The 25,992-nt window shown below is 45.8% G+C and overlaps 8 non-coding genes across 8 annotated transcripts; all 8 read left to right on the forward strand.

The window, feature by feature from the left end:
- The first annotated feature begins 1,837 nt into the window (after positions 1-1,837).
- Positions 1,838-1,910, forward strand: trnar-acg (transfer RNA arginine (anticodon ACG)). Its single transcript has one exon. It is a non-coding gene; the product is annotated as a tRNA-Arg (tRNA).
- Positions 1,911-2,817: 907 nt separating this feature from the next.
- Positions 2,818-2,890, forward strand: trnav-uac (transfer RNA valine (anticodon UAC)). Its single transcript has one exon. It is a non-coding gene; the product is annotated as a tRNA-Val (tRNA).
- Positions 2,891-4,345: 1,455 nt separating this feature from the next.
- Positions 4,346-4,418, forward strand: trnar-acg (transfer RNA arginine (anticodon ACG)). Its single transcript has one exon. It is a non-coding gene; the product is annotated as a tRNA-Arg (tRNA).
- Positions 4,419-5,325: 907 nt separating this feature from the next.
- On the forward strand, positions 5,326-5,398 carry trnav-uac (transfer RNA valine (anticodon UAC)). Its single transcript has one exon. It is a non-coding gene; the product is annotated as a tRNA-Val (tRNA).
- Positions 5,399-7,849: 2,451 nt separating this feature from the next.
- On the forward strand, positions 7,850-7,922 carry trnav-uac (transfer RNA valine (anticodon UAC)). The gene has a single exon. It is a non-coding gene; the product is annotated as a tRNA-Val (tRNA).
- A 12,514-nt stretch (positions 7,923-20,436) lies between these two features.
- Positions 20,437-20,509, forward strand: trnar-acg (transfer RNA arginine (anticodon ACG)). Its single transcript has one exon. It is a non-coding gene; the product is annotated as a tRNA-Arg (tRNA).
- A 907-nt stretch (positions 20,510-21,416) lies between these two features.
- Positions 21,417-21,489, forward strand: trnav-uac (transfer RNA valine (anticodon UAC)). The gene has a single exon. It is a non-coding gene; the product is annotated as a tRNA-Val (tRNA).
- A 3,956-nt stretch (positions 21,490-25,445) lies between these two features.
- trnar-acg (transfer RNA arginine (anticodon ACG)) lies at positions 25,446-25,518 on the forward strand. The gene has a single exon. It is a non-coding gene; the product is annotated as a tRNA-Arg (tRNA).
- Positions 25,519-25,992: the final 474 nt, after the last annotated feature.

Genomic DNA, 25,992 nt, shown 5'->3' on the forward strand with positions numbered 1-25,992 from the left:
AGTGTTTGTTGAGCTTCTTTGGAACATTTCAGGAGGGCGAGGTCCGGGAGGTCAGCGTTAAGATGCAGCTCTCCAGTCAGTTCAATTCTCCACTTTGGCTCTGTGGATTAGATGGGTCACGTCCCTGTGAAGTTAACGCAGATCATGTTAAGTTCGATCTAATTTCTACATCTCGTGGTTTTATATGTTGAAACATCTGTTTTTGAAAGAAACAGCAGTCGTCTTGTAATAAGTGGCCTGGCCTCTCAGCTTCACCATGCGAATCTGCAGCAACACAGTGAGGTTGCACATTGTACACGTCCGTTGATTGCCAGCTGTTTCTGTAGTGTAGTGGGTATCACATTCGCCTAACACGCGAAAAGTTCGAAACCGGGCAGAAACATCTCGTACTTCCAGTTTAGTCTGTTGCTGACTATTGCCGCAATCTCGTAACTGGTCTTCATCAACGAGGAATAGCAAAATGCATGCACCCGTCTGATTGTGGTTATTTACGAAAGCCCTGCTTTCTCAATTTAACTTCCACTTCAAGCAAAACATAACTTATCTTCAGGTCTGTAAAGTTCGATTCCTGATTGTTTTATAAGTTGAGACATCGGTTTTAAAGAAACGGCTGTCTTCTTGTAATAAGTGACATGGCCTCTCAGACGAACCATGAGAATCTGCAGCAACACAGTGAGGTTGAACATTGCACAAGTCCATTGATTACTGCACCGCCAGCGGTTTCTGTCGTGTAGTGGTTAGCACATTCCCCTAACATGCGAAAGGTCCCCGAGGCCATACCGGGTAGATACATCAAGTGTTTCTCATGTTGTGTGAGTAATGTTTGCACAAAGTACTTTTGTTCCCCCATCTCGTATGTTCGAGGATCATGAGGATTAGTCTCCCATGAGCCACTAAAATAAATTCCACATTAAGTCACAAGCACTGAATTTTCGACAGGCAATGAGAAGAAAAGGACCTTCTTATTTTGGATATTCGGAGCTAGTTCATCCACAACAGAATTTCATGCATTTACAAATGCAGATAAACATACTTATTCACCATCTCAAACATGTCTAAATGAACGACAAATGCAACTTACTGCGGATGCTTCATTCTGAAACAAAAACAGAACATACTGGACAATCTCAGCAGGACTGACAGCCTCTGTGGAGCGAGATGGCAGCGGTCGTTCCGGGCCTGGGTGACTCTTTGTCAAAGCTGGAGAACTGGAAATGGGGTCAGATTCAGACTAATGTGGATGGGGCGGGGTTGGCGTGCCCTATTGGGCCTCGATAGAGTGGTCAGCAATAGGTGGAAAATGACGAAAATGTCTCGGACAGAAAGAAAAAGGGAATGTAAATGAGGCTAATCAAGGTGCTGATAGTGGCGCCTCAAGAGATCAGAATGTGTTAATCGCAGAAAGTAAGCAGTGTGTCAGCGAACAATTGGCGACAGGGATCAGATTGCTCAAGTAGGAAGGTATGGGCTGGGGGAGGGGGGCAATGCTGAGGGTAAAACATATCAATGCAAGGAATTAAAATAAGATGATGGATACAGATGGTGGAGGGGGAAGAAGCAGATGGTGGAGGGGGAAGAGAGGTTACACAGTCTGATGTTGTTGAACTGAATAAAATGAAACATACAGAGAGCTGCCTGAATCTACTGGAATAAGTCAATATAAGTAAGTGAATATCCACACATAGACAAGCTTTTAGAAAATGTCTTGATTGTCTCGGGAACGTATTGGTTCCCTGCTGTGTGAGCTCAGCTTCTCAAAGGAATCCCAATGTGAATGAATCCCGCCGAATGCGCCACAGAGGCTCAACAAGGAATAGCAAAATGCATGCACCCGGCTGGGCCAGTGGCGCAATGGATAACGCGTCTCACTACGAATCAGGAGATTCCAGGTTCGACTCCTGGCTGGCTCGGAATTCGAACTTCTGGCGTGCGCTTTAACTCACTGGGTGGGACAGCTGATTCTTGATGCAGAGCAAAGTGAGCAGAACGTCTTCAATTCTCGTATCGAAAGTTGATCCGACATCTGCGGAAGATACTGGAACAACTCAGCGAGTCAGGCGGGATTTGTCGACAGGACAACACAGCTCGTCTTTCACCATCACTTTTCATTAAAACCGGGACGGGTTAGAAATGTCGGACGTTTTAACCAAGTCAAATCCCGGTGGGAGCAAACAGAATAACAGGAAAGCGCTCTGACAGGGTGCAAGTCAGGAGAGATTAAATGAGAAAAGGCCGAGGGTTCCCTGGCCACAGAGTGAGGTGAGCATCGAATGAAAGAATGATTACACCACAGTATGAGGCCATTCCAGCCGCTGTGTCTGTGCCAGCTCTCAGCAACTACCGCCCGGATACAAAGACGAAGTGGAAACAAGATTCAAACCCAAATCTGCGATGGTAGTACACACAGAATGGGGGCAGCATTTACAGTGTGAGTCGGTTGCACACACTATGAGTGTGAAAGCTGTATTCAGCCCAGTGGAAAGATGCGCTGCTGTTCCTCGAGTGTTTGTTGAGCTTCTTTGGAACATTTCAGGAGGCCGAGGTCCGGGAGGTCAGCGTTAAGATGCAGCTCTCCAGTCAGTTCAATTCTCCACTTTGGCTCTGTGGATTAGATGGGTCACGTCCCTGTGAAGTTAACGCAGATCATGTTAAGTTCGATCTAATTTCTACATCTCGTGGTTTTATATGTTGAAACATCTGTTTTTGAAAGAAACAGCAGTCGTCTTGTAATAAGTGGCCTGGCCTCTCAGCCTCACCATGCGAATCTGCAGCAACACAGTGAGGTTGCACATTGTACACGTCCGTTGATTGCCAGCTGTTTCTGTAGTGTAGTGGTTATCACATTCGCTTTACACGCGAAAAGTCACCGGTTCGAAACCGGGCAGAAACATCTCGTACTTCCAGTTTAGTCTGTTGCTGACTATTGCCGCAATCTCGTAACTGGTCTTCATCACCGAGGAATAGCAAAATGCATGCACCCGTCTGGTTGTGGTTATTTTCGAAAGCCCTGCCTTCTCAGTTTAACTTCCCCTTGAAGCAAAGCATAACTTTTCTTCAGGTCTGTAAAGTTCGATTCCTGATTGTTTTATAAGTTGAGACATCGGTTTTAAAGAAACGGCTGTCTTCTTGTAATAAGTGACATGGCCTCTCAGACGAACCATGAGAATCTGCAGCAACACAGTGAGGTTTAACATTGCACAAGTCCATTGATTACTGCACCGCCAGCGGTTTCTGTCGTGTAGTGGTTAGCACATTCCCCTAACATGCGAAAGGTCCCCGAGGCCATGCCGGGTAGAAACATCAAGTGCTTCTCATGTTGTGTGAGTAATGTTTGCACAAAGTACTTTTGTTCCCCCATCTCGTATGTTCGAGGATTATGAGGATAAGTCTCTCATGAGCCACTAAAATAAATTCCACATTAAGTCACAAGCACTGAATTTTCGACAGGCAATGAGAAGAAAATGACCTTCTTATTTTGGATATTCGGAGCTAGTTCATCCACAACAGAATTTCATGCATTTACTAATGCAGATAAACATACTTATTCACCATCTCAAACATGTCTAAATGAACGACAAATGCAACTTACTGCGGATGCTTCATTCTGAAACAAAAACAGAACATACTGGACAATCTCAGCAGGACTGACAGCCTCTGTGGAGCGAGATGGCAGCGGTCGTTCCGGGCCTGGGTGACTCTTTGTCAAAGCTGGAGAACTGGAAATGGGGTCAGATTCAGACTAATGTGGATGGGGCGGGGTTGGCGTGCCCTATTGGGCCTCGATAGAGTGGTCAGCAATAGGTGGAAAATGACGAAAATGTCTCGGACAGAAAGAAAAAGGGAATGTAAATGAGGCTAATCAAGGTGCTGATAGTGGCGCCTCAAGAGATCAGAATGTGTTAATCGCAGAAAGTAAGCAGTGTGTCAGCGAACAATTGGCGACAGGGATCAGATTGCTCAAGTAGGAAGGTATGGGCTGGGGGAGGGGGGCAATGCTGAGGGTAAAACATATCAATGCAAGGAATTAAAATAAGATGATGGATACAGATGGTGGAGGGGGAAGAAGCAGATGGTGGAGGGGGAAGAGAGGTTACACAGTCTGATGTTGTTGAACTGAATAAAATGAAACATACAGAGAGCTGCCTGAATCTACTGGAATAAGTCAATAGAAGTAAGTGAATATCCACACATAGACAAGCTTTTAGAAAATGTCTTGATTGTCTCGGGAACGTATTGGTTCCCTGCTGTGTGAGCTCAGCTTCTCAAAGGAAACCCAATGTGAATGAATCCCGCCGAATGCGCCACAGAGGCTCAACAAGGAATAGCAAAATGCATGCACCCGGCTGGGCCAGTGGCGCAATGGATAACGCGTCTCACTACGAATCAGGAGATTCCAGGTTCGACTCCTGGCTGGCTCGGAATTCGAACTTCTGGCGTGCGCTTTAACTCACTGGGTGGGACAGCTGATTCTTGATGCAGAGCAAAGTGAGCAGAACGTCTTCAATTCTCGTATCGAAAGTTGATCCGACATCTGCGGAAGATACTGGAACAACTCAGCGAGTCAGGCGGGATTTGTCGACAGGACAACACAGCTCGTCTTTCACCATCACTTTTCATTAAAACCGGGACGGGTTAGAAATGTCGGACGTTTTAACCAAGTCAAATCCCGGTGGGAGCAAACAGAATAACAGGAAAGCGCTCTGACAGGGTGCAAGTCAGGAGAGATTAAATGAGAAAAGGCCGAGGGTTCCCTGGCCACAGAGTGAGGTGAGCATCGAATGAAAGAATGATTACACCACAGTATGAGGCCATTCCAGCCGCTGTGTCTGTGCCAGCTCTCAGCAACTACCGCCCGGATACAAAGACGAAGTGGAAACAAGATTCAAACCCAAATCTGCGATGGTAGTACACACAGAATGGGGGCAGCATTTACAGTGTGAGTCGGTTGCACACACTATGAGTGTGAAAGCTGTATTCAGCCCAGTGGAAAGATGCGCTGCTGTTCCTCGAGTGTTTGTTGAGCTTCTTTGGAACATTTCAGGAGGCCGAGGTCCGGGAGGTCAGCGTTAAGATGCAGCTCTCCAGTCAGTTCAATTCTCCACTTTGGCTCTGTGGATTAGATGGGTCACGTCCCTGTGAAGTTAACGCAGATCATGTTAAGTTCGATCTAATTTCTACATCTCGTGGTTTTATATGTTGAAACATCTGTTTTTGAAAGAAACAGCAGTCGTCTTGTAATAAGTGGCCTGGCCTCTCAGCCTCACCATGCGAATCTGCAGCAACACAGTGAGGTTGCACATTGTACACGTCCGTTGATTGCCAGCTGTTTCTGTAGTGTAGTGGTTATCACATTCGCTTTACACGCGAAAAGTCACCGGTTCGAAACCGGGCAGAAACATCTCGTACTTCCAGTTTAGTCTGTTGCTGACTATTGCCGCAATCTCGTAACTGGTCTTCATCACCGAGGAATAGCAAAATGCATGCACCCGTCTGGTTGTGGTTATTTTCGAAAGCCCTGCCTTCTCAGTTTAACTTCCCCTTGAAGCAAAACATAACTTTTCTTCAGGTCTGTAAAGTTCGATTCCTGATTGTTTTATAAGTTGAGACATCGGTTTTAAAGAAACGGCTGTCTTCTTGTAATAAGTGACATGGCCTCTCAGACGAACCATGAGAATCTGCAGCAACACAGTGAGGTTTAACATTGCACAAGTCCATTGATTACTGCACCGCCAGCGGTTTCTGTCGTGTAGTGGTTAGCACATTCCCCTAACATGCGAAAGGTCCCCGAGGCCATGCCGGGTAGAAACATCAAGTGCTTCTCATGTTGTGTGAGTAATGTTTGCACGAAGTACTTTTGTTCCCCCATCTCGTATGTTCGAGGATTATGAGGATAAGTCTCTCATGAGCCACTAAAATAAATTCCACATTAAGTCACAAGCACTGAATTTTCGACAGGCAATGAGAAGAAAATGACCTTCTTATTTTGGATATTCGGAGCTAGTTCATCCACAACAGAATTTCATGCATTTACAAATGCAGATAAACATACTTATTCACCATCTCAAACATGTTTAAATGAACGACAAATGCAACTTACTGCGGATGCTTCATTCTGAAACAAAAACAGAACATACTGGACAATCTCAGCAGGACTGACAGCCTCTGTGGAGCGAGATGGCAGCGGTCGTTCCGGGCCTGGGTGACTCTTTGTCAAAGCTGGAGAACTGGAAATGGGGTCAGATTCAGACTAATGTGGATGGGGCGGGGTTGGCGTGCCCTATTGGGCCTCGATAGAGTGGTCAGCAATAGGTGGAAAATGACGAAAATGTCTCGGACAGAAAGAAAAAGGGAATGTAAATGAGGCTAATCAAGGTGCTGATAGTGGCGCCTCAAGAGATCAGAATGTGTTAATCGCAGAAAGTAAGCAGTGTGTCAGCGAACAGTTGGCGACAGGGATCAGATTGCTCAAGTAGGATGGTATGGGCTGGGGGAGGGGGGCAATGCTGAGGGTAAAACATATCAATGCAAGGAATTAAAATAAGATGATGGATACAGATGGTGGAGGGGGAAGAAGCAGATGGTGGAGGGGGAAGAGAGGTTACACAGTCTGATGTTGTTGAACTGTATAAAATGAAACATACAGAGAGCTGCCTGAATCTACTGGAATAAGTCAATAGAAGTAAGTGAATATCCACACATAGACAAGCTTTTAGAAAACGTCTTGATTGTCTCGGGAACGTATTGGTTCCCTGCTGTGTGAGCTCAGCTTCTCAAAGGAAACCCAATGTGAATGAATCCCGCCGAATGCGCCACAGAGGCTCAACAAGGAATAGCAAAATGCATGCACCCAGCTGTGGCAGTGGCGCAATGGATAACGCGTCTGATTACGAATCAGGAGATTTCAGGTTCGACTCCTGGCTGGCTCGAAATTCGAACTTTTGGCGTGCGCTTTAACTCACTGGGTGGGACAGCTGATTCTTGATGCAGAGCAAAGTGAGCAGAACGTCTTCAATTCTCGTATCGAAAATTGATCCGACATCTGCGGAAGATACTGGAACAACTCAGCGAGTCAGGCGGGATTTGTCGACAGGACAACACAGCTCGTCTTTCAACATCACTTTTCATTAAAACCGGGACGTTTTAACCAAGTCAGACGTTAACCATGTCGGACGTTTTAACCAAGTCAAATCCCGGTGGGAGCAAACAGAATAACAGGAAAGCGCTCTGACAGGGTGCAAGTCAGGAGAGATTAAATGAGAAAAGGCCTAGGGTTCCCTGGCCACAGAGTGAGGTGAGCATCGAATGAGAGAATGATTACACCACAGTATGAGGCCATTCCAGCCGCTGTGTCTGTGCCAGCTCTCAGCAACTACCGCCCGGATACAAAGACGAAGTGGAAACAAGATTCAAACCCAAATCTGCGATGGCAGTACACACAGAATGGGGGCAGCATTTACAGTGTGAGACGGTTGCACACACTATGAGTGTGAAAGCTGTATTGAGCCCAGTGGAAAGATGCGCTGCTGTTCCTCGAGTGTTTGTTGAGCTTCTTTGGAACATTTCAGGAGGCCGAGGTCCGGGAGGTCAGCGTTAAGATGCAGCTCTCCAGTCAGTTCAATTCTCCACTTTGGCTCTGTGGATTAGATGGGTCACGTCCCTGTGAAGTTAACGCAGATCATGTTAAGTTCGATCTAATTTCTACATCTCGTGGTTTTATATGTTGAAACATCTGTTTTTGAAAGAAACAGCAGTCGTCTTGTAATAAGTGGCCTGGCCTCTCAGCCTCACCATGCGAATCTGCAGCAACACAGTGAGGTTGCACATTGTACACGTCCGTTGATTGCCAGCTGTTTCTGTAGTGTAGTGGTTATCACATTCGCTTTACACGCGAAAGGTCACCGGTTCGAAACCGGGCAGAAACATCTCGTACTTCCAGTTTAGTCTGTTGCTGACTATTGCCGCAATCTCGTAACTGGTCTTCATCACCGAGGAAGAGCAAAATGCATGCACCCGTCTGGTTGTGGTTATTTTCGAAAGCCCTGCCTTCTCAGTTTAACTTCCCCTTGAAGCAAAACATAACTTTTCTTCAGGTCTGTAAAGTTCGATTCCTGATTGTTTTATAAGTTGAGACATCGGTTTTAAAGAAACGGCTGTCTTCTTGTAATAAGTGACATGGCCTCTCAGACGAACCATGAGAATCTTCAGCAACACAGTGAGGTTGAACATTGCACAAGTCCATTGATTACTGCACCGCCAGCGGTTTCTGTAGTGTCGTGGTTAGCACATTCCCCTAACATGCGAAAGGTCCCCGGGGCCATACCGGGTAGAAACATCAAGTGCTTCTCATGTTGTGTGAGGAATGTTTGCACAAAGTACTTGTGTTCCCCATCTCGTATGTTCGAGGATTATGAGGATTAGTCTCTCATGAGCCACTAAAATAAATTCCACATTAAGTCACAAGCACTGAATTTTCGACAGGCAATGAGAAGAAAAGGACCTTCTTATTTTGGATATGCGGAGCTAGTTCATCCACAACAGAATTTCATGCATTTACTAATGCAGATAAACCTACTTATTCACCATCTCAAACATGTCTAAATGAACGACAAATGCAACTTACTGCGGATGCTTCATTCTGAAACAAAAACAGAACATACTGGACAATCTCAGCAGGACTGACGGCCTCTGTGGAGCGAGATGGCAGCGGTCGTTCCGGGCCTGGGTGACTCTTTGTGAAAGCTGGAGAACTGGAAATGGGGTCAGATTCAGACAAATATGGATGGGGCGGGGTTGGCGTGCCCTATTGGGCCTCGATAGAGTGGTCAGCAATAGGTGGAAAATGACGAAAATGTCTCGGACAGAAAGAAAAAGGGAATGTAAATGAGGCTAATCAAGGCTAACAAAGTTGCTGATAGTGGCGCCTCAAGAGATCAGAATGTGTTAATAGCAGAACAAAGTAAGCAGTGTGTCAGCGAACAATTGGCGACAGGGTTGCTCAAGTAGGATGGTATGGGCTGGGGGGAGGGGCGCAATGCTGAGGGTAAAACATACCAATGGAAGGAATGAAAATAACTTGATGGAAATAAACAGATGGTGGAGGGAGAAGAGAGATTACACAGTCTGATGCTGTTGAACTGAATAAAATGAAACATACAGAGGGCTGCCTGAATCAACTGGAATTAGTCAATAGAGGTAAGTGAATGTCATACCCCTAGACCAACGAGCCCCGGGAAAGTAACAGAAGCACGCTGTTATTGCCATCGAAAGTCGATCTAACATCTGCGGAAAATACTGGAACAACTCAGCGAGTCAGGCGGAATTTGTCGACAGGACAACAAAGCTTGTCTTTCACCATCACCTTTCATTAAAACCGGGACGGGTTAGAAATGTCGGACGTTTTAACCAAGTCAAATCCCGGTGGGAGCAAACAGAATAACAGGAAAGCGCTCTGACAGGGTGCAAGTCAGGAGAGATGAAATGAGAAAAGGCCTAGGGTTCCCTGGCCACAGAGTGAGGTGAGCATCGAATGAGAGAATAATTACACCACAGTATGAGGCCATTCCAGCCGCTGTGTCTGTGCCAGCTCTCAACAACTACCGCCCGGATACAAAGAAGAAGTGGAAACAAGATTCAAACCCAAATCTGCGATGGAAGGACACACAGAATGGGGGCAGCATTTACAGTGTGAGACTGTTGCACACACTATGAGTGTGAAAGCTGTATTGAGCCCAGTGGAAAGATGCGCTGCTGTTCCTCGAGTGTTTGTTGAGCTTCTTTGGAACATTTCAGGAGGGCGAGGTCCGGGAGGTCAGCGTTAAGATGCAGCTCTCCAGTCAGTTCAATTCTCCACTTTGGCTCTGTGGATTAGATGGGTCACGTCCCTGTGAAGTTAACGCAGATCATGTTAAGTTCGATCTAATTTCTACATCTCGTGGTTTTATATGTTGAAACATCTGTTTTTGAAAGAAACAGCAGTCGTCTTGTAATAAGTGGCCTGGCCTCTCAGCTTCACCATGCGAATCTGCAGCAACACAGTGAGGTTGCACATTGTACACGTCCGTTGATTGCCAGCTGTTTCTGTAGTGTAGTGGGTATCACATTCGCCTAACACGCGAAAAGTTCGAAACCGGGCAGAAACATCTCGTACTTCCAGTTTAGTCTGTTGCTGACTATTGCCGCAATCTCGTAACTGGTCTTCATCAACGAGGAATAGCAAAATGCATGCACCCGTCTGGTTGTGGTTATTTTCGAAAGCCCTGCCTTCTCAATTTAACTTCCACTTCAAGCATAACTTATCTTCAGGTCTGTAAAGTTCGATTCCTGATTGTTTTATAAGTTGAGACATCGGTTTTAAAGAAACGGCTGTCTTCTTGTAATAAGTGACATGGCCTCTCAGACGAACCATGAGAATCTGCAGCAACACAGTGAGGTTGAACATTGCACAAGTCCATTGATTACTGCACCGCCAGCGGTTTCTGTAGTGTAGTGGTGAGCACATTCCCCTAACATGCGAAAGGTCCCCGGGGCCATACCGGGTAGAAACATCAAGTGCTTCTCATGTTGTGTGAGGAATGTTTGCACAAAGTACTTGTGTTCCCCATCTCGTATGTTCGAGGATTATGAGGATTAGTCTCTCATGAGCCACTAAAATAAATTCCACATTAAGTCACAAGCACTGAATTTTCGACAGGCAATGAGAAGAAAAGGACCTTCTTATTTTGGATATGCGGAGCTAGTTCATCCACAACAGAATTTCATGCATTTACTAATGCAGATAAACCTACTTATTCACCATGTCAAACATGTCTAAATGAACGACAAATGCAACTTACTGCGGATGCTTCATTCTGAAACAAAAACAGAACATACTGGACAATCTCAGCAGGACTGACGGCCTCTGTGGAGCGAGATGGCAGCGGTCGTTCCGGGCCTGGGTGACTCTTTGTCAAAGCTGGAGAACTGGAAATGGGGTCAGATTCAGACAAATGTGGATGGGGCGGGGTTGGCGTGCCCTATTGGGCCTCGATAGAGTGGTCAGCAATAGGTGGAAAATGACGAAAATGTCTCGGATAGAAAGAAAAAGGGAATGTAAATGAGGCTAATCAAGGCTAACAAAGTTGCTGATAGTGGCGCCTCAAGAGATCAGAATGTGTTAATAGCAGAACAAAGTAAGCAGTGTGTCAGCGAACAATTGGCGACAGGGTTGCTCAAGTAGTATTGTTTAGGCTGGGGGGAGGGGGGCAATGCTGAGGGTAAAACATACCAATGGAAGGAATGAAAATAACTTGATGGAAATAAACAGATGGTGGAGGGAGAAGAGAGATTACACAGTCTGATGCTGTTGAACTGAATAAAATGAAACATACAGAGGGCTGCCTGAATCAACTGGAATTAGTCAATAGAGGTCAGTGAATGTCATACCCCTAGACCAACGAGACCCGGGAAAGTAACAGAAGCACGCTGTTATTGCCATCGAAAGTCGATCTAACATCTGCGGAAAATACTGGAACAACTCAGCGAGTCAGGCGGAATTTGTCGACAGGACAACAAAGCTTGTCTTTCACCATCACCTTTCATTAAAACCGGGACGGGTTAGAAATGTCGGACGTTTTAACCAAGTCAAATCCTGGTGGGAGCAAACAGAACAACAGGAAAGCGCTCTGACAGGGTGCAAGTCAGGAGAGATTAAATGAGAAAAGGCCTAGGGTTCCCTGGCCACAGAGTGAGGTGAGCATCGAATGAGAGAATAATTACACCACAGTATGAGGCCATTCCAGCCGCTGTGTCTGTGCCAGCTCTCAACAACTACCGCCCGGATACAAAGAAGAAGTGGAAACAAGATTCAAACCCAAATCTGCGATGGAAGGACACACAGAATGGGGGCAGCATTTACAGTGTGAGACTGTTGCACACACTATGAGTGTGAAAGCTGTATTGAGCCCAGTGGAAAGATGCGCTGCTGTTCCTCGAGTGTTTGTTGAGCTTCTTTGGAACATTTCAGGAGGGCGAGGTCCGGGAGGTCAGCGTTAAGATGCAGCTCTCCAGTCAGTTCAATTCTCCACTTTGGCTCTGTGGATTAGATGGGTCACGTCCCTGTGAAGTTAACGCAGATCATGTTAAGTTCGATCTAATTTCTACATCTCGTGGTTTTATATGTTGAAACATCTGTTTTTGAAAGAAACAGCAGTCGTCTTGTAATAAGTGGCCTGGCCTCTCAGCCTCACCATGCGAATCTGCAGCAACACAGTGAGGTTGCACATTGTACACGTCCGTTGATTGCCAGCTGTTTCTGTAGTGTAGTGGTTATCACATTCGCCTAACACGCGAAAAGTTCGAAACCGGGCAGAAACATCTCGTACTTCCAGTTTAGTCTGTTGCTGACTATTGCCGCAATCTCGTAACTGGTCTTCATCAACGAGGAATAGCAAAATGCATGCACCCGTATGGTTGTGGTTATTTTCGAAAGCCCTGCCTTCTCAATTTAACTTCCACTTCAAGCATAACTTATCTTCAGGTCTGTAAAGTTCGATTCCTGATTGTTTTATAAGTTGAGACATCGGTTTTAAAGAAACGGCTGTCTTCTTGTAATAAGTGACATGGCCTCTCAGACGAACCATGAGAATCTGCAGCAACACAGTGAGGTTGAACATTGCACAAGTCCATTGATTACTGCACCGCCAGCGGTTTCTGTCGTGTAGTGGTTAGCACATTCCCCTAACATGCGAAAGGTCCCCGGGGCCATACCGGGTAGAAACATCAAGTGCTTCTCATGTTGTGTGAGGAATGTTTGCACAAAGTACTTGTGTTCCCCATCTCGTATGTTCTAGGATTATGAGGATTAGTCTCTCATGAGCCACTAAAATAAATTCCACATTAAGTCACAAGCACTGAATTTTCGACAGGCAATGAGAAGAAAAGGACCTTCTTATTTTGGATATGCGGAGCTAGTTCATCCACAACAGAATTTCATGCATTTACTAATGCAGATAAACCTACTTATTCACCATCTCAAACATGTCTAAATGAACGACAAATGCAACTTACTGCGGATGCTTCATTCTGAAACAAAAACAGAACATACTGGACAATCTCAGCAGGACTGACGGCCTCTGTGGAGCGAGATGGCAGCGGTCGTTCCGTCCTGGGTGACTCTTTGTGAAAGCTGGAGAACTGGAAATGGGGTCAGATTCAGACAAATATGGATGGGGCGGGGTTGGCGTGCCCTATTGGGCCTCGATAGAGTGGTCAGCAATAGGTGGAAAATGACGAAAATGTCTCGGACAGAAAGAAAAAGGGAATGTAAATGAGGCTAATCAAGGCTAACAAAGTTGCTGATAGTGGCGCCTCAAGAGATCAGAATGTGTTAATAGCAGAACAAAGTAAGCAGTGTGTCAGCGAACAATTGGCGACAGGGTTGCTCAAGTAGGATGGTATGGGCTGGGGGAAGGGGCGCAATGCTGAGGGTAAAACATACCAATGGAAGGAATGAAAATAACTTGATGGAAATAAACAGATGGTGGAGGGAGAAGAGAGATTACACAGTCTGATGCTGTTGAACTGAATAAAATGAAACATACAGAGGGCTGCCTGAATCAACTGGAATTAGTCAATAGAGGTAAGTGAATGTCATACCCCTAGACCAACGAGCCCCGGGAAAGTAACAGAAGCACGCTGTTATTGCCATCGAAAGTCGATCTAACATCTGCGGAAAATACTGGAACAACTCAGCGAGTCAGGCGGAATTTGTCGACAGGACAACAAAGCTTGTCTTTCACCATCACCTTTCATTAAAACCGGGACGGGTTAGAAATGTCGGACGTTTTAACCAAGTCAAATCCCGGTGGGAGCAAACAGAATAACAGGAAAGCGCTCTGACAGGGTGCAAGTCAGGAGAGATGAAATGAGAAAAGGCCTAGGGTTCCCTGGCCACAGAGTGAGGTGAGCATCGAATGAGAGAATAATTACACCACAGTATGAGGCCATTCCAGCCGCTGTGTCTGTGCCAGCTCTCAACAACTACCGCCCGGATACAAAGAAGAAGTGGAAACAAGATTCAAACCCAAATCTGCGATGGAAGGACACACAGAATGGGGGCAGCATTTACAGTGTGAGACTGTTGCACACACTATGAGTGTGAAAGCTGTATTGAGCCCAGTGGAAAGATGCGCTGCTGTTCCTCGAGTGTTTGTTGAGCTTCTTTGGAACATTTCAGGAGGGCGAGGTCCGGGAGGTCAGCGTTAAGATGCAGCTCTCCAGTCAGTTCAATTCTCCACTTTGGCTCTGTGGATTAGATGGGTCACGTCCCAGTGAAGTTAACGCAGATCATGTTAAGTTCGATCTAATTTCTACATCTCGTGGTTTTATATGTTGAAACATCTGTTTTTGAAAGAAACAGCAGTCGTCTTGTAATAAGTGGCCTGGCCTCTCAGCTTCACCATGCGAATCTGCAGCAACACAGTGAGGTTGCACATTGTACACGTCCGTTGATTGCCAGCTGTTTCTGTAGTGTAGTGGGTATCACATTCGCCTAACACGCGAAAAGTTCGAAACCGGGCAGAAACATCTCGTACTTCCAGTTTAGTCTGTTGCTGACTATTGCCGCAATCTCGTAACTGGTCTTCATCAACGAGGAATAGCAAAATGCATGCACCCGTCTGGTTGTGGTTATTTTCGAAAGCCCTGCCTTCTCAATTTAACTTCCACTTCAAGCATAACTTATCTTCAGGTCTGTAAAGTTCGATTCCTGATTGTTTTATAAGTTGAGACATCGGTTTTAAAGAAACGGCTGTCTTCTTGTAATAAGTGACATGGCCTCTCAGACGAACCATGAGAATCTGCAGCAACACAGTGAGGTTGAACATTGCACAAGTCCATTGATTACTGCACCGCCAGCGGTTTCTGTAGTGTAGTGGTGAGCACATTCCCCTAACATGCGAAAGGTCCCCGGGACCATACCGGGTAGAAACATCAAGTGCTTCTCATGTTGTGTGAGGAATGTTTGCACAAAGTACTTGTGTTCCCCATCTCGTATGTTCGAGGATTATGAGGATTAGTCTCTCATGAGCCACTAAAATAAATTCCACATTAAGTCACAAGCACTGAATTTTCGACAGGCAATGAGAAGAAAAGGACCTTCTTATTTTGGATATGCGGAGCTAGTTCATCCACAACAGAATTTCATGCATTTACTAATGCAGATAAACCTACTTATTCACCATGTCAAACATGTCTAAATGAACGACAAATGCAACTTACTGCGGATGCTTCATTCTGAAACAAAAACAGAACATACTGGACAATCTCAGCAGGACTGACGGCCTCTGTGGAGCGAGATGGCAGCGGTCGTTCCGGGCCTGGGTGACTCTTTGTCAAAGCTGGAGAACTGGAAATGGGGTCAGATTCAGACAAATGTGGATGGGGCGGGGTTGGCGTGCCCTATTGGGCCTCGATAGAGTGGTCAGCAATAGGTGGAAAATGACGAAAATGTCTCGGACAGAAAGAAAAAGGGAATGTAAATGAGGCTAATCAAGGCTAACAAAGTTGCTGATAGTGGCGCCTCAAGAGATCAGAATGTGTTAATAGCAGAACAAAGTAAGCAGTGTGTCAGCGAACAATTGGCGACAGGGTTGCTCAAGTAGTATTGTTTAGGCTGGGGGGAGGGGGGCAATGCTGAGGGTAAAACATACCAATGGAAGGAATGAAAATAACTTGATGGAAATAAACAGATGGTGGAGGGAGAAGAGAGATTACACAGTCTGATGCTGTTGAACTGAATAAAATGAAACATACAGAGGGCTGCCTGAATCAACTGGAATTAGTCAATAGAGGTAAGTGAATGTCATACCCCTAGACCAACGAGCCCCGGGAAAGTAACAGAAGCACGCTGTTATTGCCATCGAAAGTCGATCTAACATCTGCGGAAAATACTGGAACAACTCAGCGAGTCAGGCGGAATTTGTCGACAGGACAACAAAGCTTGTCTTTCACCATCACCTTTCATTAAAACCGGGACGGGTTAGAAATGTCGGACGTTTTAACCAAGTCAAATCCCGGTGGGAGCAAACAGAATAACAGGAAAGCGCTCTGACAGGGTGCAAGTCAGGAGAGATGAAATGAGAAAAGGCCTAGGGTTCCCTGGCCACAGAGTGAGGTGAGCATCGAATGAGAGAATAATTACACCACAGTATGAGGCCATTCCAGCCGCTGTGTCTGTGCCAGCTCTCAACAACTACCGCCCGGATACAAAGAAGAAGTGGAAACAAGATTCAAACCCAAATCTGCGATGGAAGGACACACAGAATGGGGGCAGCATTTACAGTGTGAGACTGTTGCACACACTATGAGTGTGAAAGCTGTATTGAGCCCAGTGGAAAGATGCGCTGCTGTTCCTCGAGTGTTTGTTGAGCTTCTTTGGAACATTTCAGGAGGGCGAGGTCCGGGAGGTCAGCGTTAAGATGCAGCTCTCCAGTCAGTTCAATTCTCCACTTTGGCTCTGTGGATTAGATGGGTCACGTCCCTGTGAAGTTAACGCAGATCATGTTAAGTTCGATCTAATTTCTACATCTCGTGGTTTTATATGTTGAAACATCTGTTTTTGAAAGAAACAGCAGTCGTCTTGTAATAAGTGGCCTGGCCTCTCAGCTTCACCATGCGAATCTGCAGCAACACAGTGAGGTTGCACATTGTACACGTCCGTTGATTGCCAGCTGTTTCTGTAGTGTAGTGGGTATCACATTCGCCTAACACGCGAAAAGTTCGAAACCGGGCAGAAACATCTCGTACTTCCAGTTTAGTCTGTTGCTGACTATTGCCGCAATCTCGTAACTGGTCTTCATCAACGAGGAATAGCAAAATGCATGCACCCGTCTGGTTGTGGTTATTTTCGAAAGCCCTGCCTTCTCAATTTAACTTCCACTTCAAGCATAACTTATCTTCAGGTCTGTAAAGTTCGATTCCTGATTGTTTTATAAGTTGAGACATCGGTTTTAAAGAAACGGCTGTCTTCTTGTAATAAGTGACATGGCCTCTCAGACGAACCATGAGAATCTGCAGCAACACAGTGAGGTTGAACATTGCACAAGTCCATTGATTACTGCACCGCCAGCGGTTTCTGTAGTGTAGTGGTGAGCACATTCCCCTAACATGCGAAAGGTCCCCGGGGCCATACCGGGTAGAAACATCAAGTGCTTCTCATGTTGTGTGAGGAATGTTTGCACAAAGTACTTGTGTTCCCCATCTCGTATGTTCGAGGATTATGAGGATTAGTCTCTCATGAGCCACTAAAATAAATTCCACATTAAGTCACAAGCACTGAATTTTCGACAGGCAATGAGAAGAAAAGGACCTTCTTATTTTGGATATGCGGAGCTAGTTCATCCACAACAGAATTTCATGCATTTACTAATGCAGATAAACCTACTTATTCACCATGTCAAACATGTCTAAATGAACGACAAATGCAACTTACTGCGGATGCTTCATTCTGAAACAAAAACAGAACATACTGGACAATCTCAGCAGGACTGACGGCCTCTGTGGAGCGAGATGGCAGCGGTCGTTCCGGGCCTGGGTGACTCTTTGTCAAAGCTGGAGAACTGGAAATGGGGTCAGATTCAGACAAATGTGGATGGGGCGGGGTTGGCGTGCCCTATTGGGCCTCGATAGAGTGGTCAGCAATAGGTGGAAAATGACGAAAATGTCTCGGACAGAAAGAAAAAGGGAATGTAAATGAGGCTAATCAAGGCTAACAAAGTTGCTGATAGTGGCGCCTCAAGAGATCAGAATGTGTTAATAGCAGAACAAAGTAAGCAGTGTGTCAGCGAACAATTGGCGACAGGGTTGCTCAAGTAGTATTGTTTAGGCTGGGGGGAGGGGGGCAATGCTGAGGGTAAAACATACCAATGGAAGGAATGAAAATAACTTGATGGAAATAAACAGATGGTGGAGGGAGAAGAGAGATTACACAGTCTGATGCTGTTGAACTGAATAAAATGAAACATACAGAGGGCTGCCTGAATCAACTGGAATTAGTCAATAGAGGTCAGTGAATGTCATACCCCTAGACCAACGAGCCCCGGGAAAGTAACAGAAGCACGCTGTTATTGCCATCGAAAGTCGATCTAACATCTGCGGAAAATACTGGAACAACTCAGCGAGTCAGGCGGAATTTGTCGACAGGACAACAAAGCTTGTCTTTCACCATCACCTTTCATTAAAACCGGGACGGGTTAGAAATGTCGGACGTTTTAACCAAGTCAAATCCTGGTGGGAGCAAACAGAACAACAGGAAAGCGCTCTGACAGGGTGCAAGTCAGGAGAGATTAAATGAGAAAAGGCCTAGGGTTCCCTGGCCACAGAGTGAGGTGAGCATCGAATGAGAGAATAATTACACCACAGTATGAGGCCATTCCAGCCGCTGTGTCTGTGCCAGCTCTCAACAACTACCGCCCGGATACAAAGAAGAAGTGGAAACAAGATTCAAACCCAAATCTGCGATGGAAGGACACACAGAATGGGGGCAGCATTTACAGTGTGAGACTGTTGCACACACTATGAGTGTGAAAGCTGTATTGAGCCCAGTGGAAAGATGCGCTGCTGTTCCTCGAGTGTTTGTTGAGCTTTTTTGGAACATTTCAGGAGGGCGAGGTCCGGGAGGTCAGCGTTAAGATGCAGCTCTCCAGTCAGTTCAATTCTCCACTTTGGCTCTGTGGATTAGATGGGTCACGTCCCTGTGAAGTTAACGCAGATCATGTTAAGTTCGATCTAATTTCTACATCTCGTGGTTTTATATGTTGAAACATCTGTTTTTGAAAGAAACAGCAGTCGTCTTGTAATAAGTGGCCTGGCCTCTCAGCCTCACCATGCGAATCTGCAGCAACACAGTGAGGTTGCACATTGTACACGTCCGTTGATTGCCAGCTGTTTCTGTAGTGTAGTGGTTATCACATTCGCCTAACACGCGAAAAGTTCGAAACCGGGCAGAAACATCTCGTACTTCCAGTTTAGTCTGTTGCTGACTATTGCCGCAATCTCGTAACTGGTCTTCATCAACGAGGAATAGCAAAATGCATGCACCCGTATGGTTGTGGTTATTTTCGAAAGCCCTGCCTTCTCAATTTAACTTCCACTTCAAGCATAACTTATCTTCAGGTCTGTAAAGTTCGATTCCTGATTGTTTTATAAGTTGAGACATCGGTTTTAAAGAAACGGCTGTCTTCTTGTAATAAGTGACATGGCCTCTCAGACGAACCATGAGAATCTGCAGCAACACAGTGAGGTTGAACATTGCACAAGTCCATTGATTACTGCACCGCCAGCGGTTTCTGTCGTGTAGTGGTTAGCACATTCCCCTAACATGCGAAAGGTCCCCGAGGCCATACCGGGTAGATACATCAAGTGTTTCTCATGTTGTGTGAGTAATGTTTGCACAAAGTACTTTTGTTCCCCCATCTCGTATGTTCGAGGATCATGAGGATTAGTCTCTCATGAGCCACTAAAATAAATTCCACATTAAGTCACAAGCACTGAATTTTCGACAGGCAATGAGAAGAAAAGGACCTTCTTATTTTGGATATTCGGAGCTAGTTCATCCACAACAGAATTTCATGCATTTACAAATGCAGATAAACATACTTATTCACCATCTCAAACATGTCTAAATGAACGACAAATGCAACTTACTGCGGATGCTTCATTCTGAAACAAAAACAGAACATACTGGACAATCTCAGCAGGACTGACAGCCTCTGTGGAGCGAGATGGCAGCGGTCGTTCCGGGCCTGGGTGACTCTTTGTCAAAGCTGGAGAACTGGAAATGGGGTCAGATTCAGACTAATGTGGATGGGGCGGGGTTGGCGTGCCCTATTGGGCCTCGATAGAGTGGTCAGCAATAGGTGGAAAATGACGAAAATGTCTCGGACAGAAAGAAAAAGGGAATGTAAATGAGGCTAATCAAGGTGCTGATAGTGGCGCCTCAAGAGATCAGAATGTGTTAATCGCAGAAAGTAAGCAGTGTGTCAGCGAACAATTGGCGACAGGGATCAGATTGCTCAAGTAGGATGGTATGGGCTGGGGGAGGGGGGCAATGCTGAGGGTAAAACATATCAATGCAAGGAATTAAAATAAGATGATGGATACAGATGGTGGAGGGGGAAGAAGCAGATGGTGGAGGGGGAAGAGAGGTTACGCAGTCTGATGTTGTTGAACTGAATAAAATGAAACATACAGAGAGCTGCCTGAATCTACTGGAATAAGTCAATATAAGTAAGTGAATATCCACACATAGACAAGCTTTTAGAAAATGTCTTGATTGTCTCGGGAACGTATTGGTTCCCTGCTGTGTGAGCTCAGCTTCTCAAAGGAAACCCAATGTGAATGAATCCCGCCGAATGCGCCACAGAGGCTCAACAAGGAATAGCAAAATGCATGTACCCGGCTGGGCCAGTGGCGCAATGGATAACGCGTCTGACTACGAATCAGGAGATTCCAGATTCGACTCCTGGCTGGCTCGGAATTCGAACTTTTGGCGTGCGCTTTAACTCACTGGGTGGGACAGCTGATTCTTGATGCAGAGCAAAGTGAGCAGAACGTCTTCAATTCTCGTATCGAAAGTTGATCCGACATCTGCGGAAGATACTGGAACAACTCAGCGAGTCAGGCGGGATTTGTCGACAGGACAACACAGCTCGTCTTTCACCATCACTTTTCATTAAAACCGGGACGGGTTAGAAATGTCGGACGTTTTAACCAAGTCAAATCCCGGTGGGAGCAAACAGAATAACAGGAAAGCGCTCTGACAGGGTGCAAGTCAGGAGAGATTAAATGAGAAAAGGCCTAGGGTTCCCTGGCCACAGAGTGAGGTGAGCATCGAATGAGAGAATGATTACACCACAGTATGAGGCCATTCCAGCCGCTGTGTCTGTGCCAGCTCTCAGCAACTACCGCCCGGATACAAAGACGAAGTGGAAACAAGATTCAAACCCAAATCTGCGATGGTAGTACACACAGAATGGGGGCAGCATTTACAGTGTGAGACGGTTGCACACACTATGAGTGTGAAAGCTGTATTGAGCCCAGTGGAAAGATGCGCTGCTGTTCCTCGAGTGTTTGTTGAGCTTCTTTGGAACATTTCAGGAGGCCGAGGTCCGGGAGGTCAGCGTTAAGATGCAGCTCTCCAGTCAGTTCAATTCTCCACTTTGGCTCTGTGGATTAGATGGGTCACGTCCCTGTGAAGTTAACGCAGATCATGTTAAGTTCGATCTAATTTCTACATCTCGTGGTTTTATATGTTGAAACATCTGTTTTTGAAAGAAACAGCAGTCGTCTTGTAATAAGTGGCCTGGCCTCTCAGCCTCACAATGCGAATCTGCAGCAACACAGTGAGGTTGCACATTGTACACGTCCGTTGATTGCCAGCTGTTTCTGTAGTGTAGTGGTTATCACATTCGCTTTACACGCGAATGGTCACCGGTTCGAAACCGGGCAGAAACATCTCGTACTTCCAGTTGAGTCTGTTGCTGACTATTGCCGCAATATCGTAACTGGTCTTCATCACCGAGGAATAGCAAAATGCATGCACCCGTATGGTTGTTGTTATTTTCGAAAGCCCTGCCTTCTCAATTTAACTTCCCCTTGAAGCAAAACATAACTTTTCTTCAGGTCTGTAAAGTTCGATTCCTGATTGTTTTATAAGTTGAGACATCGGTTTTAAAGAAACGGCTGTCTTCTTGTAATAAGTGACATGGCCTCTCAGACGAACCATGAGAATCTGCAGCAACACAGTGAGGTTTAACATTGCACAAGTCCATTGATTACTGCACCGCCAGCGGTTTCTGTCGTGTAGTGGTTAGCAAATTCCCCTAACATGCGAAAGGTCCCCGAGGCCATGCCGGGTAGAAACATCAAGTGCTTCTCATGTTGTGTGAGTAATGTTTGCACAAAGTACTTTTGTTCCCCCATCTCGTATGTTCGAGGATTATGAGGATAAGTCTCTCATGAGCCACTAAAATAAATTCCACATTAAGTCACAAGCACTGAATTTTCGACAGGCAATGAGAAGAAAATGACCTTCTTATTTTGGATATTCGGAGCTAGTTCATCCACAACAGAATTTCATGCATTTACAAATGCAGATAAACATACTTATTCACCATCTCAAACATGTCTAAATGAACGACAAATGCAACTTACTGCGGATGCTTCATTCTGAAACAAAAACAGAACATACTGGACAATCTCAGCAGGACTGACAGCCTCTGTGGAGCGAGATGGCAGCGGTCGTTCCGGGCCTGGGTGATTCTTTGTCAAAGCTGGAGATCTGGAAATGGGGTCAGATTCAGACTAATGTGGATGGGGCGGGGTTGGCGTGCCCTATTGGGCCTCGATAGAGTGGTCAGCAATAGGTGGAAAATGACGGAAATGTCTCGGACAGAAAGAAAAAGGGAATGTAAATGAGGCTAATCAAGGTGCTGATAGTGGCGCCTCAAGAGATCAGAATGTGTTAATCGCAGAAAGTAAGCAGTGTGTCAGCGAACAATTGGCGACAGGGATCGGATTGCTCAAGTAGGATGGTATGGGCTGGGGGAGGGGGGCAATGCTGAGGGTAAAACATATCAATGCAAGGAATTAAAATAAGATGATGGATACAGATGGTGGAGGGGGAAGAAGCAGATGGTGGAGGGGGAAGACAGGTTACACAGTCTGATGTTGTTGAACTGTATAAAATGAAACATACAGAGAGCTGCCTGAATCTACTGGAATAAGTCAATAGAAGTAAGTGAATATCCACACATAGACAAGCTTTTAGAAAATGTCTTGATTGTCTCGGGAACGTATTGGTTCCCTGCTGTGTGAGCTCAGCTTCTCAAAGGAAACCCAATGTGAATGAATCCCGCCGAATGCGCCACAGAGGCTCAACAAGGAATAGCAAAATGCATGCACCCAGCTGTGGCAGTGGCGCAATGGATAACGCGTCTGACTACGAATCAGGAGATTTCAGGTTCGACTCCTGGCTGGCTCGGAATTCGAACTTTTGGCGTGCGCTTTAACTCACTGGGTGGGACAGCTGATTCTTGATGCAGAGCAAAGTGAGCAGAACGTCTTCAATTCTCGTATCGAAAGTTGATCCGACATCTGCGGAAAATACTGGAACAACTCAGCGAGTCAGGCGGAATTTGTCGACAGGACAACAAAGCTTGTGTTTCACCATCACCTTTCATTAAAACCGGGACGGGTTAGAAATGTCGGACGTTTTAACCAAGTCAAATCCTGGTGGGAGCAAACAGAACAACAGGAAAGCGCTCTGACAGGGTGCAAGTCAGGAGAGATTAAATGAGAAAAGGCCTAGGGTTCCCTGGCCACAGAGTGAGGTGAGCATCGAATGAGAGAATAATTACACCACAGTATGAGGCCATTCCAGCCGCTGTGTCTGTGCCAGCTCTCAACAACTACCGCCCGGATACAAAGAAGAAGTGGAAACAAGATTCAAACCCAAATCTGCGATGGAAGGACACACAGAATGGGGGCAGCATTTACAGTGTGAGACTGTTGCACACACTATGAGTGTGAAAGCTGTATTGAGCCCAGTGGAAAGATGCGCTGCTGTTCCTCGAGTGTTTGTTGAGCTTCTTTGGAACATTTCAGGAGGGCGAGGTCCGGGAGGTCAGCGTTAAGATGCAGCTCTCCAGTCAGTTCAATTCTCCACTTTGGCTCTGTGGATTAGATGGGTCACGTCCCTGTGAAGTTAACGCAGATCATGTTAAGTTCGATCTAATTTCTACATCTCGTGGTTTTATATGTTGAGACATCTGTTTTTGAAAGAAACAGCAGTCGTCTTGTAATAAGTGGCCTGGCCTCTCAGCTTCACCATGCGAATCTGCAGCAACACAGTGAGGTTGCACATTGTACACGTCCGTTGATTGCCAGCTGTTTCTGTAGTGTAGTGGGTATCACATTCGCCTAACACGCGAAAAGTTCGAAACCGGGCAGAAACATCTCGTACTTCCAGTTTAGTCTGTTGCTGACTATTGCCGCAATCTCGTAACTGGTCTTCATCAACGAGGAATAGCAAAATGCATGCACCCGTCTGGTTGTGGTTATTTACGAAAGCCCTGCTTTCTCAATTTAACTTCCACTTCAAGCAAAACATAACTTATCTTCAGGTCTGTAAAGTTCGATTCCTGATTGTTTTATAAGTTGAGACATCGGTTTTAAAGAAACGGCTGTCTTCTTGTAATAAGTGACATGGCCTCTCAGACGAACCATGAGAATCTGCAGCAACACAGTGAGGTTGAACATTGCACAAGTCCATTGATTACTGCACCGCCAGCGGTTTCTGTCGTGTAGTGGTTAGCACATTCCCCTAACATGCGAAAGGTCCCCGAGGCCATACCGGGTAGATACATCAAGTGTTTCTCATGTTGTGTGAGTAATGTTTGCACAAAGTACTTTTGTTCCCCCATCTCGTATGTTCGAGGATCATGAGGATTAGTCTCTCATGAGCCACTAAAATAAATTCCACATTAAGTCACAAGCACTGAATTTTCGACAGGCAATGAGAAGAAAAGGACCTTCTTATTTTGGATATGCGGAGCTAGTTCATCCACAACAGAATTTCATGCATTTACAAATGCAGATCAACATACTTATTCACCATCTCAAACATGTCTAAATGAACGACAAATGCAACTTACTGCGGATGCTTCATTCTGAAACAAAAACAGAACATACTGGACAATCTCAGCAGGACTGACAGCCTCTGTGGAGCGAGATGGCAGCGGTCGTTCCGGGCCTGGGTGACTCTTTGTCAAAGCTGGAGAACTGGAAATGGGGTCAGATTCAGACTAATGTGGATGGGGCGGGGTTGGCGTGCCCTATTGGGCCTCGATAGAGTGGTCAGCAATAGGTGGAAAATGACGAAAATGTCTCGGACAGAAAGAAAAAGGGAATGTAAATGAGGCTAATCAAGGTGCTGATAGTGGCGCCTCAAGAGATCAGAATGTGTTAATCGCAGAAAGTAAGCAGTGTGTCAGCGAACAATTGGCGACAGGGATCAGATTGCTCAAGTAGGATGGTATGGGCTGGGGGAGGGGGGCAATGCTGAGGGTAAAACATATCAATGCAAGGAATTAAAATAAGATGATGGATACAGATGGTGGAGGGGGAAGAAGCAGATGGTGGAGGGGGAAGAGAGGTTACGCAGTCTGATGTTGTTGAACTGAATAAAATGAAACATACAGAGAGCTGCCTGTATCTACTGGAATAAGTCAATATAAGTAAGTGAATATCCACACATAGACAAGCTTTTAGAAAATGTCTTGATTGTCTCGGGAACGTATTGGTTCCCTGCTGTGTGAGCTCAGCTTCTCAAAGGAAACCCAATGTGAATGAATCCCGCCGAATGCGCCACAGAGGCTCAACAAGGAATAGCAAAACGCATGTACCCGGCTGGGCCAGTGGCGCAATGGATAACGCGTCTGACTACGAATCAGGAGATTCCAGGTTCGACTCCTGGCTGGCTCGGAATTCGAACTTTTGGCGTGCGCTTTAACTCACTGGGTGGGACAGCTGATTCTTGATGCAGAGCAAAGTGAGCAGAACGTCTTCAATTCTCGTATCGAAAGTTGATCCGACATCTGCGGAAGATACTGGAACAACTCAGCGAGTCAGGCGGGATTTGTCGACAGGACAACACAGCTCGTCTTTCACCATCACTTTTCATTAAAACCGGGACGGGTTAGAAATGTCGGACGTTTTAACCAAGTCAAATCCCAGTGGGAGCAAACAGAATAACAGGAAAGCGCTCTGACAGGGTGCAAGTCAGGAGAGATTAAATGAGAAAAGGCCTAGGGTTCCCTGGCCACAGAGTGAGGTGAGCATCGAATGAGAGAATGATTACACCACAGTATGAGGCCATTCCAGCCGCTGTGTCTGTGCCAGCTCTCAGCAACTACCGCCCGGATACAAAGACGAAGTGGAAACAAGATTCAAACCCAA

The sequence above is a fragment of the Scyliorhinus torazame genome, chromosome 5, assembly GCF_047496885.1.
Source record: "Scyliorhinus torazame isolate Kashiwa2021f chromosome 5, sScyTor2.1, whole genome shotgun sequence".
Taxonomy (NCBI): domain Eukaryota; kingdom Metazoa; phylum Chordata; class Chondrichthyes; order Carcharhiniformes; family Scyliorhinidae; genus Scyliorhinus; species Scyliorhinus torazame.